Raw genomic sequence first — 15,548 nt, 5'->3', positions numbered from 1 at the left:
ATGCAAAATATTGAATGCCGTTCCATACGACACGCCTATGGTCTCTGCTACTTCACGCACTTTCGTTCGGCAATCAGCGAGAATCATGTCGTGGACTTTTTCAACGATTTCCTCAGTAACCACATCTGTCGGGCGACCTGGACGCTCCTCATCAAAAACAGACGAACGATCACATTCGAATTCGTTGAACCAATATCTGACGGTTGTCATAGATGGTGAAGGGTTCCCATTGACGGCATCCAATTTCGTTTTTATTTCTTCGCACGTTTTTCCATCCAAAAATAAAAAGCGAATCACGGATCGATATTGTTCTTTTTCCATTGTATCGGAAAACATCAAACACTCTCACTACGAATTGCTGTCAAATCAAGATTATTACATGGATCACTCTGAAATTTTGTATGGCGTCATTTGAAAGATGATAGTACACGATGGTAATGCCAACTTGCATCAGCAACGTCACCTGTCTTCAAACACGGGTACTTATTGATTTGCCCTCGTACAATAAATGCAAAAGTATTTATACAGGAAAGATTTTTTTTAATCTTATTTTTAGAATGTAAATTTTAATTATTTGTGATATATAATAATATATCTTGTTCTAATATAAATAAAAGAGCTTCGCGAAAATAACCGCGTTCATGATCTTACTAAATTTTTCAACCGATACTTTTTTGTCCAAATAACACAATTTTTCATTTTTTCATTTATTATAATAGATAATATATTTTAATTATTACATCTTTTTAGGTAAAATAATTTTGAGAAATATACAATCTGTTTTATTCTTTATTAAATTGCTAATTAGTATTTACATTTTAAAAATAAAATTTATTAAAAAGATATTTCCCCTGTACGTATTTTTTGCATTCATTGTATATAATGTTTATTTACTCATATGCAATGTTTATATACACACATATATACACTCATATTCACATATATTTACATGTAAAATTTTGATGTGTCAAACATTATATTATCAAAGAATCTCACTAATCATATAGAAAATTGAGTCTCGAAATTAGCTTTACATATTTAGCTTATAATGTGATGAGCAAAAGATGTTATAGATATAAGGTTTAATAATGAATAATTGTTGAGCTATAGTGTTTCATAGATGTTTTATGAGCACAAGTTTTACATCTCTGATAGATCATAGCTCAAAAACTACCCATTATTATGTTTATGACATCTTTTGATCACCATATTATAAGCTATGTTATATGTGAAAAAATTAACTCATTTCAATGTGGGACTGAATTTTTCATATAATTAATGAGTCTTTTAACAAAGAGAATTTAAAAGTTAGGAGAAATTTATCAAGAGAAAGATAAAGAAATTTATCAAGAGCGATAGTTCTCTCTCCGCCTCTCAAAGTTCTCACGAAGATCCGAATTGCTCGAAGGGGCACACAGTCTACGGCACAGGCGTACGCGATAGGATCTGGAACGCTCTGTATACGTTACTCCAACGACACGGCGTAGTTGAAACGATATAAATTCTACGGACGATGAAACACTCGCGTGCGATCAGGCCGACCGCGGGTCATTGATTTAGCTGACGACCGAGCTCGTATACCCACGAGAAGTAGCACCGGCTGTTATACATTATGCAAAACTTTTTCCCAACCGACTGCAACCGTTACGTCTGTATGCCGTTGCCATTGCCGGATTGGATAAACGTTTCTCGCGTTGCGTTCCTGCGAAAACCACCGCGATCTCTCTCCACATTCCTGGCCGACACCACCTAACAGAACCGCTAAAAACTCTGTGTTGCAAACAAACCCTCCGGAACGGAGCGCCACGCCGCGCCGGTCTACAATGCGGCGCTTTGCTTGCGAAAGCGTAATTGCGAGCATACAACATAAGCACGCGGTCGCCATTGTCGTTGTTGTTTCGACATTATCCCGAGCATAATTTGCTGATTCCGCTGTATTCGTTTATCAGTTGGTACGAATTACGATACGGCTAAGATTTCGTTGTTATACGAGTCGCATGTCGGTAATACAACTCCGCGGAAAAATGCCACATCGATCATTTTACAGCATACTCGTAACCGATTGACCTATGCCGACGTCGACTGTTACAATCGTTTTTCTCATGCCCAGCAGCTTATCGAACGACGGTCAGTATAACGTGTGTACAGGCTGCCTCATGTTCGTCCCACGATTCCCGCGCAATGGATTCCTCCGGCGAATTGCGCAGTGGATTTACACGGCTACATCCGCGTGCGTTGGACAAAAATAAGTGAAGTCTTTAACCCTTGGGAAGGAAGTTTCAGAAGTTAACTTTGCGAAACAAACATTCGCGCAGCTATAGACTTATCGCGACAGCGTTTACCTAAATCTAACTTTTCAACACGATATTGAATGCGGTATTTAGAAATATTGTGCACTAAGTGTTGTACATTGTCGAGTTAATTAGCTAATTAGAAAGAGATTACAAATTAATTGAGAACGTGTTACATTGCAAAAGTGATATAAAAAACTAATGTTATCAATCGAAAGATTATGTTTGAAATAGATATTCTAGGTGGTCAAATCTTGGGATTCTATGGATTCTGAACCAGACTTGAGCTGAAACATGTTTGGTCATTTTAATTTAGACATAAAATATCTCGAGATGCATTTTCTGGAAAAAAAAAGAAAAACAAAGTTTCAAATAATAATTGTAACTTAAAAAGTACCAGATAAGCCATTTAGATTTTGGGTCCAGGGCCTTATTGGGCCCCAAGTTCAAATCCTATTTTTATTTGAAACTTTTTTTTAATACTTTGTTCTCAAGATATTTTATATTCAAGTTAAAATAGTCAAACATGTTCCAGCCCAAGTCTGGTATATAATTCATAGAATCCCAAGATTTGATCACCTAGGATACCTATTTCAAACATGATCTTTCAATTGATAGCGTTAATTTTATACCACCTTTGGAACGTAACATGTTTCCTTGTGAGGTCCTGAATTTCGGGCCCCCCCCCCTCCCCCACGTGGAATCTTAAATAAGGAAAGTTGCGACAATTTCTAAAGTATCACGAGGTATTAAGGCTTTTGAAGTAAATGGTTCGGGATCCTTTACATTATGTGGAAAACGTAAGCGAAACAGGGGTCGGTGACGCATATCGAGTTTCAATTGGTTTAATGAGAGGGATCACTTTTTTTGTGTTATTAGAGAAGCCCGAGTGCGGCTGTGATCAATAAGCTTGATGACCTTGATATACACCAGACTTTTCTAACGAAGTAAAAGTGGGCTGCGAACCGACGAGAACGTCGAACGGGAGGCCGCCTTCGTGGAGGTTTTAAGAAATTACATGTCGCCAACGGCGTGTTTGCCGCGGTGGATCGCGGCAAGTGTAATTTTGTCGCTGTCTGACTGTTTAACGAGCGAAAATAAACGGCGTTTCTGCGAGCAATCAAGTTTATCTCTCTTGTAGCAGAAGTTGGCGCCTTGCGGATGATGAATATTGTTTACTGATGAATAGCTGCGCGTTGTGCGTATTTCGATAATACAATATAGCGATTGCGTAACACACGGGGCAGATGAAAGATGGGCGGAGAAAGATGGGTAAACGATGTGGCGAAAGGCTTAATGGAACGAGAAATGTAATTTTTTTACTTAACGTTCGCGGTACTTTTATATTGCATTCTCGCATATATATCATGTATAACAAATTTTATGTATTTTATGTAACAAAAAATAGAGGAAGTATTACATGTATCTCTCTCATACCTGCAGAACACAACATTACATTATTATTTTTCTCGACAATGTAACTGTTACGTACAACATGTGTTATTTGGAGACACTGGTAGTGGCTCCGCGCTAAGCTATGGTATACATTTACATTATAAGTGGGAAATTATTATATCGATGTAATGTTATTGTTTGTGTTCTGTAGGTATTGTTACTTAGATTAAAATCGAAATTAATACATATACAAAGTACTTAGAAGACTTCTAAGAATCTACGTAGATCACGTTTATTTTTTTACCTAAATTTTTTATTCATTGCTAAAAAAAAATAATAAAATTCTACGTTCTAATAATACAGTATGTCACTTTTATATCATGTTAGTCTTATATATAGGACAGATAATTAAACACCACGAACACCGCGAATCGCAATGCCGGTGGCGGCGGAAAACGCTCTATAGGGATTGATCTTATCGATCTCGCTCTCCACCCTGCGCGCAAGAGTCGCTAGCGCGTATTCAAGGCTACTCGAGGCCGGGATCGAGAGGCTCGAATTCGTCGCGTTGATCGCGCGGGTGCGCGATGGAGAGAAGGAAACTCTCGCGAGAAACGTGCGTCCGAGTTCCTCTCTTTCGCGTCTACGCCTGTATCTCCCTCTTTCTCCTTCTCTCCCTTTTCCGTGGCTCTCTCCTTTCCTCATCTGCCTTCCTGTCACTTCCTGTTCTCTCTCGGTCTCCCCAGTTCTGCCTCCGTCTCGCTCCAACATTTTCTTTCTCTCAGCGCGATAAACCGAGCGCAAACGTCCTTGACGGTCGCTGTAGTGACGGCGGCAGCGCAACGCGGCGTTGCATGTCGTTGCGCTTGTGCGCAACTTCTACGCTCCGCTCTTCTCTTCGTATATCTTTCTCTTTTTCCTGTTATCCTTTTCTCTTTCTCTCTTAATGCACACCGCAAGTCACGAGCAACTCTCCACTTCACCATGCACGCGGTTGCTGCTGTGCGCACATTACGTCATCAACACCTTCACTTCGCTCGCGCTGTCCGAGCGCGACGACGCGATCTCTCGTCGTCCCTCAGCCTGTGTTTGCGTCCCAGTGCACCGGGTCTTACAATTAGAATTAGCGTCATTAGTTTCGAGATCGTTATATGAATTTAATTTTCTCGTTAACTGTTAAATTAAAGCGACGCATTTAACGGAAATTTAACGGATCTCAATGTCTCGTACTGTCATGATTTCTTGCCAAGTTCAAGTCACAATCGAAAAATAAAAAAAAGTGCTCTGAAATACATTTCTAAAAGTCTAATAATTGAACTTTTTGCTTTGTCTAATTTGAAAAAAAATAAACTTGAATGTATGTTGTGAAACTCGCTATTTCTCAACGTATGACATTTTAATGTTTCTTTTATAATGTACTCTTAGAGTTATTATTATTTGTAAGACAGAGTAAAATGTTAGCTATAGTATTGTTTAAGAGAAAAGAAAATTGCAAATCCCCATCTAATATCAACAAGGACTATGTGTATGTAGAAATTAAAGCTTGTGGCTTAACCGAAGCTACTTTCTCGGACATTGCATTACCTGATTCTGAAAGCTTTATTAACCGCGGTGCAAAGTTACCGTCGTAGGTGTGTAATCCTATCTTGTGTGCTCCAGTTTCGTGTAAATTACAAATTGAATACGTGCGCAGAGACTTAACTCGAAGGGGATAAGAGAATGATTTTATGGTAGCTTTGAATTGCACTGCATTATCTGTTAGATCTATTGAATATTGCGAATTAATTCAGCGAAATTAATTTTCTATTTTTATTCGTTTAGTGGCTGTACAGGGTGCCCCAAAATTTGTGACTGAAAATACTATAGCAAAACGGTCCTCGAAAAATTAAGTAAAAAGGATATTTGTAAATTTGTATTTTAAGCTGTAATTTTTAAGATAATAAGAGTTTAAATATATCTAATTACAGAACTATGTTGAGATGGTCACATGTCCATGAGTCACACGTGTAGTAGTATTAGTGAGCGCTGATAAGCGCGCACTTCAACGTGTTCATAAAACTTACAGGCGACCATCTATAAACAGTCTGTAATTGATAATATTTAAACCTTATATCTCAGAAATTGCTTAAAATAAAAATTTACAAATAACTTTTTCTTTACTTAATTTTTTGAAAACTTTTTGCTGTAGTAGATATTTTGAGTCATGAATTTTAGGACACCTTCTATGTGCAGAATGTGTTTCACAACTGAAGAAACCAATATATACCATAAATTATTTTTAAATAATAATAAGAGAGAGACTTATAGAGAATTTTTTTAAAATAAATTTAAGATAAAACAGATAATATAGGATTTCATTTATTTTATAATGTAGGAGAAGAGCACAGTTCTTACAGTTCTTGAGTTTTGATACGAAATACCTTTAGTCGCGTAGAAAAATTAAAATATCTTTAAATCATTGCAAGCTCGTCAAAAACTAAAAGTTTAAATAGATGTTCTTTAAGTAAAATTATCCGCAAAAGTTAGATAACGAGCACGACTCCGCTGCTATATTTAAATGTCAACGATCGCGAACATTTAACAGGAATCTCCAGATATATTTTTTTTTACCAATTCCTCTTTTATGCGAGAAGACGCGTACAGAACCGCCACCGACTTGTGGATATCTAAAAAATTTATCATTGCTTCCTTACATTCTTTGCTTAACGATGAATGGCAGGATTGTTAGATCGGCGGTATAGCGCGTCCGAGAATAGATTAACTGCCGCTTCGATTTAAAAGCACGACCAACACTATGACGTGAAAGTAACGATCTGATGTCGAGTCAATAACCTGCAATAACTGTTTGACCTAAAATTGTCTTTGGAACCCTGGAAGAGTTTTTCTTTTCCACGGGCAGTCGGAATCCACGCCGCTCTGCCTGCCGCGACGACTGTCTTTCGCCCGCTTTTAAATTATTCCATTCTGAAATACATTAATGAGGCGTAACTTAGTCCACTTGTAGATAAAATTTAATATCGTTCGCATATATTATGTTGTATATGTCCCAGCATGTCGATAGCACGACTACAATTCGTTTCCGCAGATCCGATGTCTTCCGATGTTCTACTCGCGTCGTCCTTCCAAACGCAGTTTCCTTCCCCCCCCCCCCTGCGTTCTTTCCTCAATCATAAATATCCATTCTTACTTATTAGCTTTGACGTACACGGGAGGATTACCTGCCACGGTATGAATAGCATATGAGTAAAAATTAATACAAGCTTACGTTTAGGAAAACCAGAATTTTAACTCTTAGTGAGATAATTCAGATAATATGATCTAAGCATGCGTGAGATTCTGAGTAGCAACGTAATTTTGACATGTGAGGAAACACGCTCAAATGTATTTCAAGTATCCACAATGGATATTATGTAAAACAAAAACGTACATAACGAAAAAACTTAATGAAAGAAAAAGTCGGATTACATTCCGCCGATTTTAATCTGCTTCAAACGAGAGCTGCTTCTATCTCGACTTCCATTGTGCTTCTGTGCTGAGAATTGCTACGAATGGGAGGCGATTCTATGTAGGATCTAGATACGGAAGTATATATCCCAGTTGTAAATATAAATTCCTTTCCATTCGTACTGCGCGTTTAATGACGTAATTTTAATATCAAACTTCCACAAGCAGAGTTTAATACCAAAGTAAATACTCGCTATCAAAGTATGTACTTCTAATTGTAAATTCAATCTACGTTTTATTCATTGCCTTACCACTCATTGCCTTACTATGTTAAACTCATTGCAAACTTTTCGTACGATATTAACATAGGGGATTTTTTATCCATCAATTATCTGAATTCATCAGTATTGTCCTGCAGACTATATTTATCAACATTCTTGACACTCTAGTGTATTATTGACGACACTTAATAAATTTTGGACAAACTTTTATAATTTAAGGAATTATCATATTGAAAAAAAAAATGTATATAAAATATAATATGAAATATAATTTTTCATATAAAATCGAAAATTAATTTTCATAATAAATATTAGTAAATCATATTAAATTTTATATTTATCATATTACATAGATATTAATTTTAATATGCTCCAGTTAAAGAAATGGAGTTATATAGAATATTATATAGAGAAATTATTATCGCTGTACGATATTTTTCTGTATCTTGTTACTTTGTTCTTTACAGTTTTTATTTGTCTTTAAAAATAATAAATATCTAATCTAAATCTAATGTCTAATCTTGTTTGATCATTTACGTCTGCATATCTCACGTTTTTATATCTCTGTATAAAAAATATTAACCCATTTCTCCTATCATATGAAAAGACACGTTGAAATATCGATTCAACACTAATTACATCAAATTGATTGCTATCAAGCGCTTCGATGTTAACTACATCCTACATGTTCTACGGCTTCCGCTTAGGTCAAGTCGTCATGATTGAAGAACTTCTCGAACGACAATATTATAGGTAGCCGAAGGGAATCCGGAAAATACGATATATAACGTAAAGTAGGACGACAACTCTTGGTGCGCGGAAGGACGTATTTAGCCTATAGGTTACGAGAAACAAATGGCTATAAGCTCTTATCTGACATCGACGTCTATAGTTCCACCATTTCTAGAAGCTGCTAGAACCGTCAAACCTGTACGCGCGGGACTGTAGACGTGAGAAGAAAGGACGACGCTATTTGAGAATTGCAACAATTTCGAAGATAAAGAGCACAAACAAGGCCGCGTAACGACTCGAAGTTGTCCTACTTATAGGCAGAAGTAATTGATCCGGTTATTACGTAAGACCCGGGATAGAGGAACGTCGTAATATTGTCTCTCGCAGCGCATAATATTCGCATCGTTTCTGAGGAATATTATAATGTAATATATAGTATGTCTTTGATTAGTTGTTTACGGAAGTACATTTAAATTCTAAGCATTTGAAAGTCTATAAAATTCGTCGTTTCCCAGATATTTTTGCCCATAACTACAATTTCGATTCTAGGCCAAATTTGAAGGCTATGTCATTACATAGATATGTTTACAACAACCATTTACAGTTAAATTAACCGAGTACATATTGTTACATAAGTATTATATATTTTTAAAAAACCGAGTATAATGAAAAAACGTTTTAAGAATTATCGCATTATTTTAGTTTTTCAGGCTCGTATTAAAATGGCTGGAATTAAAATGATTATCTGTTATTTTTACGGACTGTTACATCTATCTTGCATGCCTGATAAGTTAAAAAGCATTTTAAGTTTCTTAGTATCTTCATATTTTTTAAGACTTATAATAATGACCAAACAAAATTTGTTCATTTATTCTATCTCATAATCAGTACAATTTTGGATTTCACGATAACCAAAAAATTTAAAGTACGTCACGTCATAAAGATTTCTCTCAATATAAACATACACGAATAATTCTCATAGTGACACAAAATTTGCATAGAAAGAATTTTGCATGCGTAATATATACCGTATCGAGTACAGGCCTAGCTCCTGTTTAATCCTTTACAAGTGCATTTCGTCAAAACAGTTTCGCAATTATAATTCTTGAAACGCAGGACGTAGGCATTAAGAAACTTAAAACGATTTTTAAGTCATGACCAGACATGATTGTATGATGGTGTCAAGATTGTGACGCGCAGCTCGCAAAATTTGAAGAAAATAAAGAGATAACTAACGTTCAGCGATACCGGAAAATCGCGGAAGTCTCAGCGAACCGATCGATCGCGCAACACGCTACTACGTGGCCTACTCTCTCTTTCGGGCACCATCCGCGATCCCACGAGTGAAGAGTCCGCTCCGCGCGCTCGCACGCACGCGAAAAAGATAGGTAGGTAGATAGATAGCTTTATTTATCACGCGCTCTAGGATAAGTCCAAGTCCTCTCAAGCGCTAAGACATAACGTTACAATAAGCATAAAGGCGTAAAAGCAATAAAAAGAAATATTATTAACAAAATAAAATAATGAAGAATGCATATATAATATATATATGTATGCAGAGAGAAAGAGAGTGAGTGAGTGAGTGAGAGAGAGAGAGAGAGAGAGAGAGAGAGAGAGAGAGAGAGAGAGAGAACGCCTTGCGCAAGTTGCGTTACGCGTTGCGTGACATGCTCGCAAGAGGAAAATCGAGGGAATGATAAAAAGTGCGCGACGGTTAGGACAATGGAATGCAAAGCCGAGTTTGTTCAATTGCTACATTTAGTAGAAAGAGCAGCTATGTAACTATTGTAGGATTTTTTGATATGATTGGTTTTTCCCTTTAGGTCTTCACTGGATCTAAATGTATTAAAGGTCTCCTTCATCAACCTTTGCTTAAATTAATTCATGATTAACTCGTACAAGTGCTAAAGCAGTTTAGTGAATCAGAATTTCTCCTCTCTCTTCCTCTTCTGAGATACACAAACTGTTTAGTATTTAAATATTTCAGTACAAATTTATATAATTAATTTATGTACATATATTATATCTAATTCTGTATCGCGCGCCGACATCTTTTTTGGCGCGCGGTTTGCAGAATCAGATATGTATTGTATATAAATTAATTAGATTTATTCTCATCGGTTCAAATTTATATCGTAAAATAATTTTATTTACATTAAACAAACATTTAATTAGCATTATTTCACTAAACATTTGATAATCATTAACCCTTAATACACACCTTCGTGGTCATTCATATTCTGCGCATTTCTTTCCTTTGAAATACTGGTCAAGTACCGGTCTCTTTTCTATTCCTAAAAAAAAGTTTGGCATTTAGAGAACAAGTTTTGTCCGTTGCCGGCCTCAATTCGTACGTATCCTTTAATTAGAATAACTAAAGTAGAATAACTCACAAATGACCCATCGTGTGGCATCTATGTAACCTATAGAGTTTTTGTAACTAAAAAAGTTTCTATTTTTTTCTTTATTTTCAACTAATTCTCGTTTGTATTGCGAAAGTATTTCGCGACTTATTAAAAAAAAGAATTTAACCCTAGAACAACATATTATATTAGCCCTTAATAAACACGATAATTTTTGACACCCTTGTGTTAAATGTTGTCTGTAATATTCTAAAGAACATTTTCCTAACAAATTATAAGTTTTTTTTAACACAATAGCAATAATAAAGTGCATTGTTTAAAATCTAAATGCAATATATCTTTGATCTATAGCCATTCAAGCATATTAAAAAAACATCATTTTCAAGTTACTAAATAACTAAATTTTTTGGACAGCCGACACTTGAACTATAATATTTTTTTCTTTTGTAGTTTGGAATGTCAACTTTAAGATATTGAAATATATTTTTCCTTTAGGACATTTTCAGAGTTTTACATTTTTGTATAATGAAAAAGTGCATTTTTATCATTTTGTTAACTATATTTAACCCTCGGATAGCGGACGCAGGATCTCGCGAGACCCGCGAGTTAGAGTTGTTTACTTTTTTCAACTCTTTTCAACTGTGAAGAAAATGAATAAATGGATATTTGTTTCTATGATAAATATGTGTTTTTATTTCTCTTTCTATATATTTTATACATATAATAAAAAACTGCTTTTTTCTCTTCAAACGTTTTTAAAACAGTTTCATTCTTGGGTCACTTTTGACCCTGTGTCCGCCGTGCGTGCGAGTATCACGACGTCCGCTGTCCGAGGGTTATGTCAATTTATATACAATTTGTTATAAATATACAACTTTACAAATACTTTCTAAAGATGTCAAAATATATGTAAAAATCGTTTAATAATTTTTATATACTTGTAAAAGTGATGAAAATTAATTCAGAACACGAATGACCGAACGTGTGTAAATAAGGGTGCCCAAAACTAAAGTGTGTACCTACTAAGGATTATCAACAAACTCTTGTCAGTGGCACATCGACTCTCATTGCGCGTGTCGCACATTACCACTCATAAGTTCAAAGCACCTCTTAATTTCAAAAATAAAGTTCAATCTATTTCATAATTTTAAAAAAACTAGCATTGTAAATGTACAGAAGTTTATATTTATATCAGTCATAAATTTTTTATTTCAATAGTGTATTACGTACAAACATAAAAGTTGATATATTTTCAATAAAATAATTATATTCGTAGTGAATAGCGTTTTTATTTCAAAACTGTAGGATATACTCCAAACTTATGAGTGGCAGTATTTTATAATAAACAGAGATCGGATCTCTCTCGGGTCGCGTTGCGACTCGTGAGCGTGTGTGGGCGCGCGGCGTCACACGCGGGGTATGGTCAGGGTATGGCCGTATGGCGACGACGGACGAGGATACCGCGGCGCGGCCGGCCGCGAATAGCGGGAGCGGGCGGGAGTAGAGGTAGGGGTGAACTCGTCGTAGGGTAGCGGGGGAGGGGGGCGGGTGACGCCGAGTGCGTGCGCGCCAGCGCGCTCGAAGTCATACGCGTCGTTGTCAGTGTCAGTTGGTTCGCCGCGGCGACTGGTGGTGTCGTAGACGTGTTAAACTGAACCTCTTCGTTCTGGTCGGCACGTACGGTTTCCCTTTGCGCGCATCTTGCCCACGGCCGAGTAAAACGTAATAACGTTTTTCCCGGTTCCTCCGGCAAGCGTGCGCGAGAACGGAGCGGCGGCTCGTGAACCGACGGACGATCGGGGGGGGGGCGGAAACAGAAACCGGCTATACGAGAGCTCTTTGGAGTTCTTGTCCACGAGCTTCGAAGCTTCGGAGACCGGCCTGCCCGTCGACGGAGACGGGCAGCGAGAGAGACACACGTTATTACAAATCTCTCATACGGACGCGCGAACGCGAAAGACGCCAAGTTCTCTCTCTCTCGGCGGTGTTCTCGTTCTCGACTCTTCGCGACTACGCGCAATTCGACTCCTGGTGGCGCGACGAGCTCGACCGGTTCGAGAACGGCGCGTACGTTTCTCTAGCTTAACTCTAACGAGCTCCGTCCGTACATATCGAGAAGAAGCGATACGTTCTAGTGCGCGGAGCCTCTGAACGGCGTTTGTACGCAATTAAGAGGCGTTGATCAAAGAAGCGAAACTCTCGGACCGGATGTTGATATCTCTGCATACTTATATATGACAACACACTTCGATCTCACGAAAGATCAGTGAAACGTGCCGTGACCTAGTGTCCCGACGTCAACAAGGAGCAGAAGGCTTGTACGTGTCGTAAGTATCGAACTCTCATTAATCTCGTTCGCCATATGTTAGCCCTTCGTGCTCGATCCTCACGAAATCGGCGAGGGGATAGGAAGATTTGAAGAGACCGATTATATATCATCGATACCCCCATTCGATTACCTCGAAAATAACAGCTAACTTCGCGGTGGTTTGTTTGAATTTGAGATATTTCGTTTCTAATGTAGACGAACTTCATTCCAATGAAGATTAACTTCAATCTGGATTTAATGTATTCTTTTCTAGTTCTCTTTTCTAATTCTTAATAGCTAAAGTAAGCTAAATCGAGATTAAAGTTAATCTGCATTGATAGAAATTAAGGCCCGGTTCCATCAATGTAAGATTAATTTTAATCTCTTCAATTTGCTCTTTCTTTTTCTAAGTCTAAGATTTATTCTCGTTTCTATCAATATAGATAACTTTAATTTCAATTTAACTCACCCTTTATCTTTTTCCAATTCTTAAAACTAGAAAAAGACGAAGTTAGTTGAAGATTAAAATTAAACTACTTGGTAGAAACGGGTATTAGCAAAAGGTAAACAGTAAGTTAAATCGAGATTAGTCTTACATTGATGGAACCAGATCTTAATGTCCATTTCATTGCGATGGAACGGGGCTTAAAGCGGAATCGTTCCTGTGTATTGGCATTTAGTGAAAACTTGGAAAAGTTGTTTAGGGATCTCAAACGACTTTACAAGTTCGGAGTTGCTTTTATCGCTCGCGGTTTTCTTCTCGAGTTCTTCGACACGAAAAACTCCGCCGCCCGCATCCGTGCTTACACATTCCCATTCCATTCCGTGCGAGCGATCGCGCTCTTTCTAGAACGTCGTGATCCGCCCGCGCACGCGCGCGACCTTTCGCGAATCTTTTCCTGCCTCTCTCACCAGAGTTCAGACGGAACTTTTTGCGCGCCGAGAACTCTCTGCATGTGTGTCGATGCACCCTCGAGAAAACATGGGAGGGTAGGTGCACCGGTGATCGGTCGAGGAACTTCTTCACGCGACAGCAATACGTGATATCAATTAAATACCAGTCAAAAATAGACTGCGTACTCCTATAAAGTTGTTACTGTCACTGTCAGTTTAGAAAGAACGAGGTAGCTTAAATTCTCTCTCCCCCCCTCCTCCCCTCCCCCCCTCTCTTTTATTTATAATTCGTTTATTATATTTTCATTTTTTTATTCTTATCTTTATATTTCTTTATATTTTTGTAGATATTTATTTTATGTTGCCGTCTTTTGTTTTTATTTTCATTTTATGTACTTGTCACTTTTACATTCTTAGAGGGTTTGCTGTCGGGTATTAATAAACGTCTTTATCTATCTTTCTCTCTTCAAAGAATTAAATTGAAGAGAGATACTAATATGATTCAACATCGCGTTTTATTTCTAAACCAAGCACACAGATGCTGAGACCAAAGAATGCGCAGTCTATTTTTCTTCCCCCCCCCCCCCCCGCCCAAGTATCATCCGTGATCAGCATTCATATCGAATGCTGCTTCAAATGGCGTATATATTATGGACAAGATCGAGATATCAAAACTGACAAGATCGTTAGCAGATTAATTCAGATAAATGATAATTTTATCTAGCGATTATGCGTTAATTATAATTTGTATTTGTGGTGGTTTTTTATAAATGGTTTTTTTCCAAGAGATCATATTTACTTGATTTTATCTAAACAGCGGAAGTTGATTCAATGGCTATCGATCATTCGCCAGTGTCTATTCGAGACATTGTGCGAAAACAACTCGTTCTTCCTCGTTCTTCTGGCATAATTATAGGACAGTACTTCATTTTGCGCAATTCACTTTCACTTTGCAATTTAAATTACTTTGACTACTACGTTTCTCAAATACGTTGAAGGAACTGATTAATCATTTAAAACAAAGAGATAGAACAATGCGCGTTCTAATATATTGAATGTACATCAAATTCTAATGAAACTAATATAAAAAAGAATTTATTTCCTGATTTGAGGCATATCTCGATAATAAATTAAATAAATCCTAAGTATATATAAAAATCTAAGAGTCTCCTCTTCTCAATCTTTACATTATAGTGTTCGAAAAAATTACCGTATCGTGATACAATTTAATATAATAAAGTAAAATAATTTGGAATATAATTTTTTTAATCCATTGTAAATTAACTAAAAAATATGTCTATAGTCACTCAGAAGTAGTCTAAAATCATAATAAGTACCGAAAATCCTCTATTTACTAATTTCATGAACAAAATTTCGAAATTTTATTGAGATCTCAAAGGCCCTCAAAGAGTATATATATCTAAGGTTAAAGTTCTTATAGAAATAACACACAACTCATTTTCATAATACCTGGTTAACTTTCTGAAGTCTATTGAAAGGATACAACTCGTAAATAAATACTCGATGTATATGAGGAATATTATTATTTATGCTTAATCTCATAAGAATACAGCGCTAATAATTAATGAGTAGAATAGATATTGGAACTCTCCGGAAATACGCTTTTAATTCGCATCTCGATTCGTTTCAACGCTACAATGTAGAGTGAGGAAATTGAATTACAAGTGCCGCGCAATTATGTCATTGTGTACACGTGATACTCCGAGGAATCGACTGTTTTGCGGGAATAGATTAGTAGTCAAGGTCAGAATATCTAACTTGCAACAAATCGAGACATACACTCACGTACACACACGCGCGCACACGCACGCACGCACGC

The 15,548-nt window shown here is 36.9% G+C and overlaps 1 protein-coding gene across 3 annotated transcripts in view; it reads left to right on the top strand.

The window, feature by feature from the left end:
• LOC108726861 (protein FAM46C) overlaps positions 1 to 15,548 on the top strand; it is a 150,638-nt gene that overhangs the window by 71,350 nt on the left and 63,740 nt on the right. The window contains exon 1 of one of the 3 annotated variants that reach the window (XM_018454682.1): positions 12,637 to 12,824. The exons of 1 other annotated variant lie outside the window; for it this stretch is intronic. The gene's annotated coding sequence lies outside the window, so the exon portion shown is untranslated. Of the gene's footprint in view, positions 1 to 12,636; positions 12,834 to 15,548 lie in introns of those variants that run through there. One more of the 3 variants, XM_018454675.1, reaches the window with a different exon arrangement.

The sequence above is a fragment of the Mycetomoellerius zeteki genome, unplaced genomic scaffold, assembly GCF_001594055.1.
Source record: "Mycetomoellerius zeteki isolate Tzet28-1 unplaced genomic scaffold, Tzet1.0 scaffold112, whole genome shotgun sequence".
In the NCBI taxonomy this organism is placed as follows: Eukaryota; Metazoa; Arthropoda; class Insecta; order Hymenoptera; family Formicidae; genus Mycetomoellerius; species Mycetomoellerius zeteki.
This window is presented reverse-complemented; position numbering and strand designations above follow the sequence as displayed.